Genomic DNA, 16,371 nt, shown 5'->3' with positions numbered 1-16,371 from the left:
ACCTCCAGCACAGTGAAGGGCCCCTCCGGCCACTCAGCCGCACACCTGGCAGCCATCTGAGGTCCCCTCCTTTTCTCATCCCCAACATCCAATCCAGGAGCAAATTCCGCTGGACCTCCCTCCCAGAGAAATTCCTCACCTGACCTCTTCACTTCCCGCCATGGGGCCCCGTCCCACCATCGCTCACCTGGACCAGTGCGCCGGTCAGCTTCACTCCTGCCCACACGCAACTCAACAGAAGCCACAGTGCCCGCTACGGCTTCCTCCCCCTGCAGCTCCCCGACCTCACCTGGGCCCCTCTGCCCCTGGCTCACTGGCTTCCAGCCACAGTGGCATCACTTCCCTTCTTTGCCCTCCAATAAACCCAGCTCATTCCCACAGTGGGAAATGTTTGGAACCCTGCTCACACCTTGCTGCACGGCTCACTCCCTCTCTGCACAAATGCCCCCTCCTTGGCAGAGGCCTCTCCAACGGCCCTCTCCTCCCCACCGCCCCATCAGTCTCCAACTGGCCACGCCACTGGTCCCTGTAACATATGTATTTATTGTTTACTTTGCTGGCCTCATCTTCCCCACTAGACTCATACCGGGAACTTCATAGGCCCTGTTCACCACCTCGAAGTCCCCGGCACTTAGGAGGTGGTCAGTAACCCTTGCGAGTGACAGGCTGAAGCCTGGCAGGCCCTTGCCAGTGGTGAGTCAGGCTCACAGCCATCACTGGCCATCAAGAGGAGGTCCTGCAATCTGAGCACTGAAGGGCATCCAGCAGCAACTGAGAAGGTGGTCAGAGAGTGAGTAGAACTTCCCGACGATCTATGTTCTGAGAAAGTGTCCATCAGTGAATAAAGCACATCTGAGCCTCATGCTGGATCACCAGGGGCAGGAGGGAGAGAAGGTGTCCATAGGGACAGGGGAGATGGAGCCTCTGAACAGTTAAAGAAAAGGGGCAAGCTGACAGGTGGTCCTTCAGTGACTCCAAAGGGCAGGATAGGAGCTCATGGAAAAGCAGGTCCCCAGGAGACACGTGGGCAAAGGCTTCACAGCCTCGGCCTCCTGGGGCTGGGCCTGGAAGGACATGCAGCTTTGGGGTGGATGGTGTGGCAGGAGGAGGGGCAATGGAGGAGGGGGGACACAGCCCAAGCAAAGGCACGGGCTGGAATGAGGACCCAGGACAGCAAGGAGGGGACTCTATAAGAGACCGTTTCTGGGACTTGAGGGGTTCTCACCACCCATCTCAGCTTTTCCAGCAAAATGCTCCTGTGAGATCCTCCAGGGACCACCCGCCTCAGGGCATCACTACCTCCCATGCTGCCGAAGACTCCCGAATCCCACCAGCTACAGAGCCTGGCATGAGGCCCCGGACTTCCAGTCTAGGGCTCCTGCCGTCCAGCACTCCCCAAGCTCCCCCTACCTCTGCATTCTCAGTCCATGATCTGAGCCCTGGAGGCCCCTGTGCTGCAGAGCCTGAGGACAAGGCCTTCCCCCAGCAGCAGGAGGCCGAGGTGCCATCCCCCCTTTCCCCTCCCCCAGGCCAGAGACAGAAGATGCTGGCTGGCTGTGAAGGAGCCCAATATCCTACCCTTGACACAAGCAAGCTCCTTTAGGGGAATCTCTGCCATGACCCAAGCAGGCATCTCCCAGCCGCTCAGCCCCAGGAGCTGGGCTGGGGATGGTGCTGGGGAAGCACCGAGGATAACACCCATGATGGAGACCATTTAGCACCCACCACACAGGCTGCCCTCGCACACTGGTTCATGCATTACCCACACCCTGTGGTCCCTTCACACACCTGTGGGTCAGACTCAGGCCCGTCCCCGCTCCCTGGATGGGATCCTGGCGTGGGGGTGGGGCAGGGAAAGGGGGTTCCAGGTTCTAGTGGCAAAACTGCCACCTGCCCTGAGATCCAGCTGCGGTGGCTTGGGATACATACACGAAGCTGCTGGCTGTGAGGGGCTTGGCCCCTATGACGGGCATGAGGGATGAAGACACACATCTTAAAGCTCCAGAGTCACAGCCACCTGCCCTGTCAGGGCCACGCAGACTACCATCTGTGGGAGCAGCGGATTCGCGCCTGCATCTCAGGCTGTCAGGTGAGCAACTGACTGCACTGACTGCAACTGCCAGCCCTCTTTAAATTGTTATCGCTCTCTTTTCTTGGCAAATGTGCATCTAAATTGGGAGAAGGTAAATGAGTTAGTCATGCCCAGTGTGCACAGATTGTGTCTGCAAGGTGGGGAGAGCTTGGGTGTCGCAGTCCGGCTCTGCCTCAAACTTGCTGTGTGACATTGAGCCAGCCTCCTAGCCTCTCTGAGCCTACTTTTCAGATACACTTATAGGAACCGTAACAATGCCCATGGTCAAAGTGCTACTGCAAGGATTCAATGAGATAAGGCCTATGGAAATGCCCGCTAGGGGGAGGCAAGGGGGCAGAGGGACAAGCACAATGGCGCTTGGGGACAGAGAAAGTCAAGTTCAAATCCTGACCGGCGGCTTACCAACCAGCTGACCAGATCTCTGCAGAAACAGGCTGCAGATGCAAGCACAGACGCACACAAACTCAAAGCCAGAACCACAGGGACACAGGGCAGTCGGCCCCCAAAGCGATCCCACAGTGTGGAGCTGGGGCCCTGCCCGGGCTGGGCCTGCCCGTAGGGGTGGGTCCAGAGCAGCCCAGCCCCAGGTCCCTTGGGGTCCCCAAACTCTGTGGCTTTGCAGGAGTCGGGGGCTCTGGCTGGAATCCAGGTTGGCTGCCTCTCTGTTCTTTCTCTCTCCACATTCGGGGAAGGCATTTCCTCCTTCCCGGGGCCTGCGGGTCAGGTTTCCACCCAGATGGAAAGTCCCACCCAGGGGCCCTCAAAGGAGAGCTCACCATGGAAACTCCTTGGGGCGCCCACCAGACACAGGGGCAAGTGGCCACTGGCAGGCCTTCCCCGGGCCAGGCCCAGAGCCCCGCCAACCGGGAGGGGCGGGGTCGGGGGGTCCAGCTGGACTTTCCATCTCAGGCACACAACAGTGTTCACACTTAGACGCAGAGCAAAGTTGGCTGAGCGTAAGCACGCCCGGGTAAGTGTGGGTGCGCGCCTTCAGGCGTGTGTGTCTACGGAGTCACCTGAAGTAGCAGCCCGGCCTTGAGTCCTTTTAACCCTCCTAGCGTGTTCCCTGTGACCCTCCTGGAAGCGGGACTTTACTGAGAAAAGATGAGCAAATACACTAATCTTGCAAAAAGTGAACAAGGGTACTTGTACCGGGTGAAACAACTTGTTCCGGGTGCTGCTGACACAAAGCCCCCAGGCCCCACCCGCTAGCCTCAGCCTGATTATAATCTGAGCAGAGAAGGTGGGGACCCAGGGGGCGAGGTGTCTCCAGGGCTGCTGAACTCCAAACACAAAGATGAAACAGAGCTTCCCAAACTAGTCCAAGACTCCACAGGGACAGGGGATAGGTGGTCCTCAAAATAGGGTGGGGCGTGAGTTCCCATTGTGGCAGGGCAGTAACAAACCTGACTAGTATACATAAGGATGAGGGTTCAATCCCTGGCCTCGCTCAGTGGGTTAAGGATCCGGCGTTGCCATGAGCTGTGGTGTAGTTTGCAGATGCAGCTCAGATCTGGCATTGCTGTGGCTGTGGCATAAGCTGGCAGCTATAACTCTGATTCGACCCCTAGCCTGGGACCTTCCATATGCTGTGGGTATGGCCCTAAAAAGCCAAAAAAAAGAAAAAAAAAAAAAAAAAGAAAGGGGGGGGTCCAGGGGGAGTTCCCACTGTGGTACAGTGGGTTAAGAATCTGACTGCAGCAGCTTGGGTCACTGCAGAGGTGCAACTGGGTTCGACCCCCAGCCCAGCACAATGGGTTACATGATCCTGCATGGCCACAGCTGTGGCATACGTGGCAGCTGGGTCTTGGATTCAATTCCTGGTCCGGGGACGTCCATGTGCCTCGGGTGCAGCAGCCATAAAATTTTTTATTTTAAAAAAGGGAGAGGGGTTTCTGAGATCAAAAGTAACAACAAAAAAAAAGAAGTAGGCTCACAGATATTGAAAACAAACCAGTGGTCCCCAGTGGGGGGGGGGGCAATATAGGAGGAGGGGAGGAAGAGGTATAAACTATTAGGTCTAAAATAAGCTACAAGGATATACTGTAGAACATGGAATGTAGCCAATATTTGATACCTGTAAATGTAGTATGACATTTAAAATTTGCAAATCACTGTATCATACACCTACAACTGTAACATTGTACAGCAACTATAGTTCAATTGAAAGGGGGGGGAGTGTTCCCATCGTGGCTCAATGGTAACTAATCCAACTAGTATCCATGAGGACACAGGTTCAATCCCTGGCCTCAGTGGGTTAAAGATCCGGTGTTGCCATGAGCTGTGGTGTAGTAGGCTGCACGTGTGGCTCGGATCTGGCGTTGCTCTGGCTGTGGCGTAGGCTGGCAGCTGCAGCTCCAATTCAACTCCTAGCCTGGGAACTTCCCTATGCCGTGGGTGCGGCCCTAAAAAGACAGATAAAAAAAATTGCAGAGTCCTCCCTGCTTAAACCAAGGGCTCTCTGAGTCCTGCATTAAGGCCCATTTGACTGCACTTAACTAGGCACTGAGGAAGGCAGCCCGAGCAGCCCAAGCAGCTGCCCCAGGATGCAGCCAGCCCAGGCAGCCCCGTCCTTGCCCCGCTCCCTCCAGGCTGTGCTGCAAGGAAGTCCTCGGCTGAGATGTGCACTTAGGCCCTGAGCATTTTCCAGGGTCAATTTAAGAAAGAACTCGAGGAAAGATGTCTCTGTGCCGTGTGCCAACCTGTTCCTGAGACAGGGCTGTTGTTTGTTCCACGATTAATGAGGATCCACAGAGTAAGCTCCTCAGCATTCAGTGCCAGGGAAAAACGTTTGTCTGAACCAAGTACTTGAAGCAGACGGAGGCAGCCACATGGCCCTTCATTCTATTTCTCTTTTGGCCCAGGCTGCCAGGAAGCTCACCTGCATAGCGAGACTTACCTTAGGCTTCCAACATAAGTAGTTCTTTCATCAATTTTTTTTTTTTTTTTTTTGCTTTTTAGGGCCACACCCAAGGCATATGGAGGTTCACAGGCTAGAGGTCGAATTGGAGCTGCAGCTGCTGTTCTACACCACAGGCACAGCAACGCCGGATCTTTAACCCACTGAGTGAGGCCCGGGATCAAACCTGCATCCTCATGGATCCTAGTCGGATTCGTTTCCACTGCACCACCACAGAAACTCCTCATCAGTTATTTTAGCAGCCCCATGACACACGGGCACTTCATCTTGTCTTATTACGAGTCACCAGAGCTGGCTTTACTGGCTGCTTGCTGTGTGCCAGGCACCATGCAGAATACACACCGACACTCTCACTCATTCTTATGACAAGCCACATGGTAGGGCTTCAGTATCCCCACTTTACAGATCAGGAAACTGAGCCCGGGGAGGTGGGTGAGCCAAATGCCTCCACCCAGCTAAGGAGCCAACGGTGGTGCCGTGTGTGCACTCCCCCTCCCTGTCTCTTCCCTGGAAGGTGAGTCTGGAGGGCACGGCACCGCTGTGTCCTTGTGGCCACAAACACACACCTGATAATTACATGATGAAAAAACTGGTGGCGAAGCCAGGATTGAAACAAAGGTCTGTTTGCTTCCACCTCCTGCAAAACTCCTGTCTTTTCAGTCTTGGGGGATGGTCGACGGCATCCTCACCTTAACCTGAAACCCACCCCGCACCCTAACACGAAATCTACACTAACTTCCAGCGCAATCCCAGATGAACTGACCAGTGACCAACCAGGGGCTCTGTGCCATCCTGTCCTCAGTTCGATGGGACAAGCACTCTGGCCACAAAGCCTCGGGGAGGCGGTGGTGGTGGGGGGGACACGGCCTCCCAAGCAGATGGTGGAGCACGTGGGGTCTGCAGTGGGGAGAGGTCAGGGGGGAAGGGTTCAGATTCCCCCCCCTCCCCCGGCCCCCCGGGAAGCCTGGGCAGACGTGCGTGCTCGAGGCAGGCCCCGGCCAAGGCAGCCCAGAGCAGGCAACAGGGTGGGGCGGAGGGGAGGGACAGGCAGGCCACGCTGGCCGGCCCCGCTCACAGAAGCAGCCCTTCTGGCCTGAGAGGGCCAGCCCGGCGGGTGGCGGGGGAGATGCCCTGCCCCGCTTCCTGCCCACTGCGGCTGGCCAGGAGCCCCGCAGCCAGCACAGGAAATAACAGGGGCCCCCAGAGGCCGCCCAGGCAGGCCCTGCTCCCAGGCCGCCCAGGGAGGGAGGAGGCCATTGTCGGCCTTTGTTTCGGTTTCCCCAGCATTGCCCGGGCTCCCAGAGGCCCCTGGGAGCTAACAAAGCCTCCCCCGAACCCGCAGCTGTCCAGCCTCCCCCAGCGCGACCCTGGGGACAGGCCCACCAGGCCCCAGGCTCTTAAAGCAGCAGGTGCGGAGTGGAGATGAAGCCCCGTCCAAGCCGGGGGTGGGGCACACGTGGGCCTGAGCAGGCCGGGCAGGCCCACGCACAGATGGGCACTGGGGTCTATCTACCTCTGCACCCGAGGCCGCCCAGAGTCGGGTCCCACGGCAGGGGTGCGGAGCTCTGGATGGAAAGAATGGCTGAGGCCCTAAGCGCACAACAAAGGGACCGAAAGCAAGGAGGCAACCGGGACATCTTGGGCGCCTGCCTAGGCGGGGAGACCTGTCCTCGTCCTGGAGAAGAGACATCCCAGAAGCAGCTCTTTCTGCTCATTTGCAAGCCGAGGGGTGTGCATGGGTGTGTGGTGCACGTGTGTGCATGTCTACATATGTGTTCCTGTTTGAAAGCATGTGCATGTGTGCCCTGTAGAAGCGTGGGCAAGGGTGAGCATCCATACACACTCATATGCATGTGTGTACACACTTGTGTTTGTGTGCATGTGCGTGCATGTGAAGCATGGAGGAACTCATGAGAATATCTGTATTCTGCACTGTGTGAGTGTGTGCAGGTGTGTGCGGGTGATTGTGAGCAAGTGTGTATGAGTGTGTGTTACACATCACTGGGGAAGAGCACTCCCAGGCTTGTCCCCATGAGCCTTCACTCGTTCCCACACTGGCCCTGGTGGCCTCTCACTAGCGGCGTGTCACCAAACGACCTCTTCAGGGCTCCTGGCACATCCTCAGGATGTCATCCCACGAAGACACATGACATCTTCACTAGGTCCCAGTCACCACGAATTAGCAACTACAGAGAGCGGGCCCTGGACTCAGACAAACCCAGCTCAGGTTCAAGTCCTGCTCTGGCCCAGCCTAGCCATGGAAACCTGCAGCCATCGCTCAACCTCTCTGAGCCTCAATTGCTCATCTGTGACATGGGAATGATACCACTTCCTACCACCTGTGGTTAAGGAGGGTTAAATGTGCACATGTCAGGGGCACACACACCCCCACCTGGCACCAGTGAGTGCTCACTAAATGGTTTTTTTTTGCAATCGTATTGTAATTACAGATCTTGTCATTATTGTTGCTGAAGATACAATAGTGAAAGCAGGCACTGCCCCTGCGTCCACAAGCTTGCAGGGGTTTGCAAAGCATTTAACCCTGAGAAGTAGAATAGCCAAAGCAGAAGTGTCTTCAATTTACTGGATTCAGTATCTGCGTGATGTGCTAACTACTACCAAGTGTGGCCAGCAGCCATCAGTTAAAGCAAGCAACCACAACAAAGGAAAAGAGAATTCTCAGTGTGAGCAAAATAATGTGGGGGTTTTTTGGGTTTGTTTGGTTTTTTTTGTTTTTTTTTTGTTTTTTGGTTTTGTTTCTGTTGTTTTTGTTTGTTTCTAGTTTTGTCTTGGTTTGGTTTTTTCATTTTTAAAGTTGTATTTACATGGAGTTGATTTACCAGGCTGTGAGAATGTCTGCTGTACGACAAAGTGATTCAGTTATACATACACATACCAATTCTTTTTCAGATTCTTATCAAAATAAATGGTTTTCTGAACCAGTCAGGTACCAGTTAGCCAGGTTCAGCCTTATACCCATATGGAGAGAGAGAGAGAAAGAACACCTGCCAGCATGCTCAAGAATTTTAAGAGAGTGTCAGTTGAAATGACAAGCGCCTAAGCCCTGTAGGCTGCCCACAGCCCCCAGCAGGACAGTGGCTGACACAGTGCTGACCAGTCCCAACCCAGAAGCTGGGCCCTGCAGAGTGCCCGCCCAGAAGCCAGGACCAGCCAGGCAACACGATCAGGCTGACCTTGGCCATTTCCTACTGGGCACCAACCCACGGCTGCACAGTGGGTGCGTCAAGCCCCTCCCAGGGAAGGAGCCTGATCATATGACAGCCTCAGGGCCATTGCCTTTCAGAGCAGACCCTGCCCACCAACCTCTGCCAACCTCATCCTCCCACCAGCCTTCTCCACCTGGGAAACAAACAGCACCCCACCAGCCAGGGTCAGCATCAGTGAGGACGGTCCCCTGAGGACTCAGTCCCACCCTAACCCTGCATGGGGGTGAAGGCGAGAGCGCCTACCCACTGGCAATGCCTAGAGGCTGTCAGTCAAGACAAGAGGAAGGAGGAAGGTGGGGGGCGGGGGGGGAGTGCATCGGAGCCTCTTGTGTTGCCCACACAGATCTAAGCTCCAAGCCACGCTTTCCTCCGTGTGTCATCAATAACAAGAATAAAAGTGCAGAGTCCCACATGCCACCGAGGGGGCTAAGGCTAACCTACAAGCAAGTCCCTCAGATAATCCTCACAATGAATCTAGGAAGCAAGATCATTTGTTTGTTTGTTTTTTCTTTTTAGGGCCTCCCCCACAACACATGGACGTTCCCAGGCTAGGGGTCGAATCAGAGCTACAGCTGCCGGCCTACACCACAGCCACAGCAATATAGGATCCAAGCCACATCTACAACCTACACCACAGCTCACGGCAACACCAGACCCGGAACCCATTGAGCAAGGCCAGGGATCGAAGCCGCATCCTCATGAATACTAGTCAGATTTGTTTCTGCTTCACCACAATGGGAACTCCCAGAAGCAAGATAATTATCCCCATTTCAGATGAAGAAATAGAAAGCACAGAGAGGTTAAGTAACCTACTCAAGGTCACACAGCTAGTAAGTATTTGGACCTCAAACCCAGTTCTTTTCCTTTTCTTTCTGTTTTTTTTTTTCTTTTTTTTTTTTTCTTTTTGGGGCCGCACCTGCAGCATATGGAAGTTCCCGGGCTAGGGTTCGAATCAGAGCTGCAGCTGCCGGCATATGCCACAGCCACAGCCACTTGGGATCTGAGCCTCATCTCCAAACCTACACCACAGCTCATGGCAATACCAGATTCTTAACCTGCTGAGCGAGGCCAGGGATCAAACCTGCATCCTCACAGACACTCTGTCAGGTTCTTAATCCACTGAACCACAGTGGGAACTCCTCAAACCCAATTCTTGCGCTTAACAGAATGAACCAAAATCTGGCCCCGAACTGCACAGGAAAATATAGATGAAGAGGCAGAAGAGAAGTTCCCCGCCTTGGCAAATACTTGCTAGGTATCTCCGTTACCGAGCAAGAGCTGAGCTTTGGGAGCTCAGAGCATCAGACATGGTCACTGCCTGAAGACGCCAGCAGAGCAGTCAGGGAACCAGACACAGACAGAAGGAACGTCATAACGAAGCAGAGGGCAGGGCGGGCCAGGATCTGGGCAGCCCCCAAGGTGCAGGGCCAAGAACAATAATTACGGCAGGACTAACATGGAACGCTTCCTGGAGGAGGTGTCATTTAGGCGGAGCTTTAAAAGATGAGCTCCAGAGGCAGAGGGCCCAGTCAGAGCGAAGGCCAAGGGGAGTGGACAAGAGGCCTTAACTCATCAAACCCTCTGTCCTCACTATCCGAGGTGGTGTGTGGGCCAGTGCAGCAGCATACTCTGGAGCCGCATAGAAATGCAGAATCTTACGTGGCCCCCAGAACGGCTGCATAATCGGCCTCTTAACAAGATCACCAGAGTTGCCTGCACATTCAGGGGTGAGCCGAGCCGGGATGACGTGGAGAGAGCTCCACAGAGTCCCAGGGAACAATGTCATCATCACCCCAGGCCCATGCACACCCCCTCAATGCCTGACTGTGGCCCCGGTTTGCAGCCAGGCTTCAAGTTGCCAAGAACCTGCTGATTTCCACCATCCACCAATGGGGTCCCGGACCTGAGGGAGCACCTCAGGTTGGAGAAACGGGGACCAGCCCCTCCCTCATGATAATCCTCATTACTGATGCCCCCTGAAAAGCCCAAGAGCACCAGGGGAGGAGAAGGGGGGCCCCAGGCTTGTAGGAGTGGACAGCACCCAGTCTGCAAGGCTGGGCGCAAGCAGGCGACCTTCCTGCAAAGAGCAAGGGTATGATGGCAGAGCAGCAGCTGTGCGCCAGCGGCAGGTACAGGACAAACAACACAGAGTCGCTGCCTCTGAGGACGCTCCCAGTCCATGCAGGGTGGTGAAATCAACCAGACAAGCCTACTCTGTGGTTTCACTCCGCCAAAACCCACTGCCAGGCTGGGGCGGGGGTGGGGAAGGGTCAGGAGAGCGACACCACACACACGTACACTCCATCACATGTACCCTGGGCAACCAGCACATATGTGCACATGCTCATAGGCACGGCAGACATGGCACAGAGGAAGCAATGTACAGAGCAGCCCAGCGGAGGCCCCTGGCTGGTCCAGCGCCAGAGAAAAGGGTGCGTGGGCAATGGGCTCAAGTCAGCCCCAGGGACCTAGGACGCCACAGAGAAGGGTGCAGAGGCCTTTCCCCCCCCCACCGGGGCACCCCTAGAGGTTTGAGTCAGGACTTCAGCACCTGGGCACACTCACGCACACACACACACACGCGCGCGAGTGCATGCCTCCATGCGCACACAGGGCGCAGATGCCCTACCTCGTGGACTGCTCACCATGGTAACAGAGTGGCCACCTCCCAGCTCCAGTCACCACCCGAAGGTTTCTGAGGCCTCCTGTGCTGGGGAGAAGCAGCTCTAACAAAGGCACAGCCCGGCCCAGCCTGGCCGGGGGTCCACGGTGCAGCCCAGCCGGCGCATGCTTGCCGCGCTCCCCCGGTGAGCTCGGGGCCACTGCATCTTCCTACCCAGCCCGCCTGGCTCCACTCGGCTCAACTCCCCACAGACGCCCCAGCCGAGCTAATGAGAAACTCCCCAGCTGGCCCCATATAAAAACGCATTTCATAAGTCTTTAAAATGCTAGGAAATTCGACATCTATTTAGGACTTTTCTGCTCCTTTAAAATGTCCCCTGGTCCTCATCGAGGAAATGACTGGGTTGGGGGCTCAAGCACAGGAGGTGGACAGCACCGGCCAAGCCGGCCGGGAGCCAAGGGGCAGCTGGCAGCTTCCATCGTCAGCCCCGGGATCATGGGGAGAGGGGTCAGGACAAGCCAGGGTGAGACGGCCCCTCAGGAAAGAATTCAGGGTGGGGGACCCTGGGGGAGAGGTGGGGAGAAAGGAGAGGGACACAGTTTCTCCAGCCTTGATTTGAGGATTGAAGAAAAAGTTAAAAGATCCTGGGAGCCCCTGAGAAAAACACCAACGGGGGGATGGGGGGGCACGGAGAGGAGTTTCCGTTGTGGCACAGTGGAAACGAATCTGATAGGAACCATGAGGTTGTGGGTTCGATCCTTGGCCTCGCTCAGTGGGTTAAGGATCTGGCGTTGCTGTGAGCCGTGGTGTAGGTTGCAGACGCAGCTCGGATCCTGCATTGCTGTGGCTATGGTGTAGGCTGGCAGCTGTAGCTCTGATTCAACTCCTAGCCTGGGAATCTCCATATGCCGTGGGTGTGGCCCTAAAAAGACGAAAAAAAGAAAAGAGGAAAAGTCCATGTCCACAAAGATGTTGGTCACGGCGTGGCTTATGTGAGTCCAATACTGAACGCAGTCCAGGTGTCCAGCAGGGGAGGGGCAGCTCGGAAAACCGATGCCCGTCCGCCCCGGGACCGCGACGCGGCTGCTAAGAGGGAAGGATACGTGGATCTAGAGGTTCCTAGAAGCTCAGGGCTCATGGGGGCTACACGGGGCCGCCCGGTGCATACACCCTGCACTTCACCTAGAGAGAAGGGTTTTATACATGGACCGAGTTGGAAACTGGGCCAAGGGAAAGGTCACCAGTGAGTGTGCGGAGGCACTAGGTTGTGGGTGGAGTTTCTGTGAAGGAGCCGAAATAATAAATACGTGCTCTAGGCAAACACAAGCAGGGCAGGGAGGCAGCCCTGAGAAGGTTCCGAAGGGCAGGCCGGGCTGCACAGAGGGGCCTCGACTCCCCGCCGTGAGCAACCCAGTCTTTCAGACATTTTCGTCCACTTCACCGGGTAAAACGTGGAGGCGAAGGGCTGCAGGTGGTGAGGAGGCTGCCATCTTTGTCCGTGGGGCCGGGGGGACGGGCACTGACCATCTGTCCCACCCCTCGGCTTACCCAGAGCCAGATTCAAAGGCAAATGACCCCAGCATCCCTCCCCACGGCCCCCCCAGGCACCAGACACCCAGAGGCCACTCTCATCTCCCAGCTGAGAGGCCTCAGAGCCTGCGGCCCTAACCGGGCACCCCCTGCAAACTGCACAAGCGCCCCCCCTACCCAGGGACGGTCAGGAGCAGGGGCCTGGGGGTCGGCGGGCTGGGGTCAGGCCAGTGGGAGTGTCGACAGAGCGCCTGACCCACAGTGGTTCCCAGAGCTGGCCTTTGAAGATGGGAAGTGTGTACAAGGCCTTCAAAACAGGCACCGCCTCTCCTTCCGGGCAGCAAACCAGGAGGCCTGGCCCTCCTTAGACACGTCCATGTGACCCAGGCGGGACCTGGGCACTGAGCTGAGCCCCCTTTCCACTCTTCTGGATTCCTTCTGCGATGAAGAGCCCAGGGCAACTGTCTCACAGGCAGATCTGCCCTTTACAGGTTAGGCGCTCTAGTCATGCCAGAGCTGCCTGGGTTCCAATCCCAGCTCTGCCACTTCCAGGCTGGGTGACCTGAAAGCAAGTCCCTAGCGTCTCCGTGCCTCTATTTCCGTAGGTGAAAAGCACGGAGAAGGAGGACTGGTTCCTAGAAGTGGCTCGGAAAGGGGAGTGATGGTTTCATTCACCAGGACAATGAGACCTGCAACGAAGCAGGAAGGCCTGAGGCTCTTGAGCACACCAGTAAGGTCTCGGGCTGCCAGGCCATCACAAACAACTGATCAGACTGACTGTTTCTCTCCAACCACAAGTGTGTGTGTCGCTATACCAGATAGAATCCTGGTTAACCTGCCCAGGCACCGACAATGAGTATTTGTCCACAAACGTAACGGTTTCCCATCTCCAGACTACCTCCCGCTGCATCATCAGCTTGGTCCCAAGCGGCCATATTGGAAGGAAGCCCAACTTGTCCTGAAACCCGGCCCAGGGAGGTGGGAGGGTCCAGTGAGACCGTGATTAGACAGCTACACAAAGATGAGTCCTTTCCTCTCCCAGCTCAAAAGTGGTGACCAGGGGAAGGGAGGCAAAGCTCAGTTTGGCTGGGTCGGTTCCCTGAAACCCCAGTTTGTAGGCTCACAATCATCCTAGTACCTGCCCCTCAGAGACCTCGTTCCAAACGGCTTGTGGGAAAAGCAAGGAAACACTGACTGGAGGATGGGCATTCCCACCAAGGTGGGCTGGAGACAGGTGATGGGGGGGTCAGAGAGGCCTGGAAGGTCAAGCCTAAGCAGTGGCCCCTTGGTAAAAACACACTTGGCGACCTTCTAATGGTGGCCATGCTGAAATTAGCTGGCAGGACTTTCTTTGGCCTGAACAATGTTTTTCAAACAGAGAAATTTTCCAAAATGAGATACCACTGCACACCTGGGAAGGCTAGAAGCCACCCCCGCTCCAAAAAAAAAGAAAATAACAAATATTAATGAGATGTGGAGAAATCGGAACCCTCATACAATATGTCAATAAGACACTTTAAAAAGATATGAGATGCTATCTCATATGAATTTTTTCAACTATTGACTTCATATGAAAATCCAGCTTTCTGGTTTCTCTTTTTAAAAGTCCGATGATGTGGCACTTGTGGGCCCAGGTGCCCTGGCACAGCTGGCTGGCACTGAGAGACAGATGCCCCCTCCCCCAGCAGGACCTGGGTCATAGTTCACAGCAGCCTCACTGGAGGCAGGCCTTTGAGCTTGGAACCCCGTGGGGCTCTCACAAAGGACTCTCACATTTCTAAGTTTGACACCATGGCCTGGGTGGCGGGGGCGGGGGAGCTTGGGCAGCTTAATCCCTGAACCCCCCTGAAATCACATGGGAAGGGCTCTGTGTGTTTGGGAAGAGAATTCCTGCCATTAGATATCCAAAGGCATCTGTGGCTCAAAACAGGTTAAGAATTTCTCCTGCTTAAACTGTCTCATTATAAGGTATTGTCCTCTCATCCCCTATCTTACGGATAAGGGGGAAAAAAGGATACCGTGGGAAATGATTTAAAATTGCACACCTACTGTACAGCACAGGGAACTGTGTCCAATCACTTGGATAGAACAGGATGGAAGATGATATGAGAAAAAGATGTACATATACGCATGACTGGGTTACTTTGCTCCACAGCAGAAATTGACATGACACTGTAAAAGCAACTATACTCTAATAAAAAAAGAAAATGAACAAAAGAAAATCGCACACCTTGCAGGCAGGCACACACCTGGTCTCTGCACACAGTGCTCCTTCCTCTGGGCTCCGCTATCAGCAGCCTGATATTTGCCAGCCGCGAGGCCAGACTGGGCCAGCAGTCCCTGTTCCGGGGGCCCCCTGGCCAGGCGGGAGAATTGCTGTGAGCTGATCACCATGCTCTCCTCCCTGCCAGGCCACGTCGGGCTCTCCATCACTGTCAGGGCCCCGACTCAAGGGCACAGACAGAGCAGGCCAGATTGTTCCTGGGAGGGGGGTGGGGGTGACCACAAGGTCCCCACGGGCAGGGGAGGCCACTGTGCATTCTGCTTCTTTATTGGGGTTCTCCATCACACCCCCAGAGCCCAGAAAAGCCGGCAAGGGGAAGCTTGCACCCCAAGCAGGCTGGGCCCCAACAGAGAGGAGCTGCCTGGTGCTCATGGCTCTACATCCCTGGCAAAATGCTCTCGGGCCACCCGCTTCACCGCACACTGCGTTCCTCTGCCCTGATGAGCTGAAAGAACCTGCCCCTGAGTTGCCAGGGTCCTTCCCCAAGCCCTCACGATGCCTTTGGATCCCTGCTCAGCTGGCCTCCTCCCCAGGTCAGGTGGCGCAGAGGTTAAACTTCAGGCTCTGGCCGCAGGAGAAGGACTTGGGTTCGAGTCCCTGCTCCACAGCATCCTGGCTGGGGACCGTGGATCCGCTACTGTACCACTCCAAGCCTCCTGCCCTCATCCGCCAAATGAGACGACAGCTCTCAGTACCGGTGCCAAGGGTGGCTTGGGGAGGCTTTGCTCCCCCATAATCTTCTTTGGCACCTGCCCCCATTCTCAGATGCAGCCAAGTGACATTTTCTCGGCTTAATGAAAAGCGTTCTGCTAAAGCAGCTTCAACCAGGCCTTTGGCCCTGTCCTCTACCAGATGGCAGCCCCCAAACCAGCCCACGGAGAAATTCTGGAGTTGCTGCTGGAAACAGCACCCACCTCGTCGGGCTGTCCTGATGGCTCAAGACATGAGATACTGGAGGTAAAGTGCTCGTTCCATGCCTGGCACATCCCAAGCAAGTGCTCACTAAACATCCAGGCCCCACGTCCAGGGCCACCTCCCAAACCCACTTCATCCTGCCACCCGGGATTCATGCCATCTCACAAGCCCCGTGCTCAGGGAATACAAGCTGACTTTACTAGCCCAAGTCCAACAAAATTGGGAAGGAAAATTTATCACACACTTGCACTGTAAAAAAAAAAAAAAAACCACAGAAATGGGCCAAAGAAAACAAAACAAGCCATTGCCTGGCTGTGGATTATCCAACACTCAGGATGCTCTGGCCTCCCCAGAGGTGGCTGGCACCAGGGAATCCCTGAGGGCCGGAGGGACTCACAGGGAGTCATGCACCTCATCATGCACATGTGCGTGGGGCATGCTCAGCTCCTGGCTTGAAAATGGCAAACCCCACAACATTTGCCACTTCCGAGCACCCCCGAGAGTCCCCAAGGCTGGCTGTTCCACGATGGCATCAGAGCCTGGCAGACCGCAGGACCCCACCCAGCCCCTTGGCCTCACCCCTGCCTTCTGCAGACCAGCCTCAGGGATACAGCCCAGGCATCTGATGCCCCCTGCACAGGGCTCTCCATCCACCACAACACAGCCAGCGCCCTCCTTTGCAACCCGCCTCTGCCCTGCCTGTCCGCAGCACCTCGGGCACCACTAGGAAAGCAGCTGGGAGGACCTTATATGGACATGACCAGGCTGGGCGCTTTCCTG

General features: G+C 55.7%; 1 protein-coding gene across 5 annotated transcripts in view; it reads right to left on the bottom strand.

Annotated features, from left to right (window-relative positions):
- Positions 1 to 16,371, bottom strand: part of ZNF423 (zinc finger protein 423) — a 370,202-nt gene that overhangs the window by 281,768 nt on the left and 72,063 nt on the right. The window lies entirely within an intron of this gene.

This window comes from Sus scrofa, chromosome 6 (assembly GCF_054392235.1).
Source record: "Sus scrofa isolate SSC_HxYL_T2T_F1_AM1 chromosome 6, Sscrofa_HxYL_maternal_Yorkshire_Landrace_v2.0, whole genome shotgun sequence".
In the NCBI taxonomy this organism is placed as follows: domain Eukaryota; kingdom Metazoa; phylum Chordata; class Mammalia; order Artiodactyla; family Suidae; genus Sus; species Sus scrofa.
Note: the sequence above shows the minus strand (reverse complement) of the source record. Positions and strands in the feature narration are given on the sequence as shown.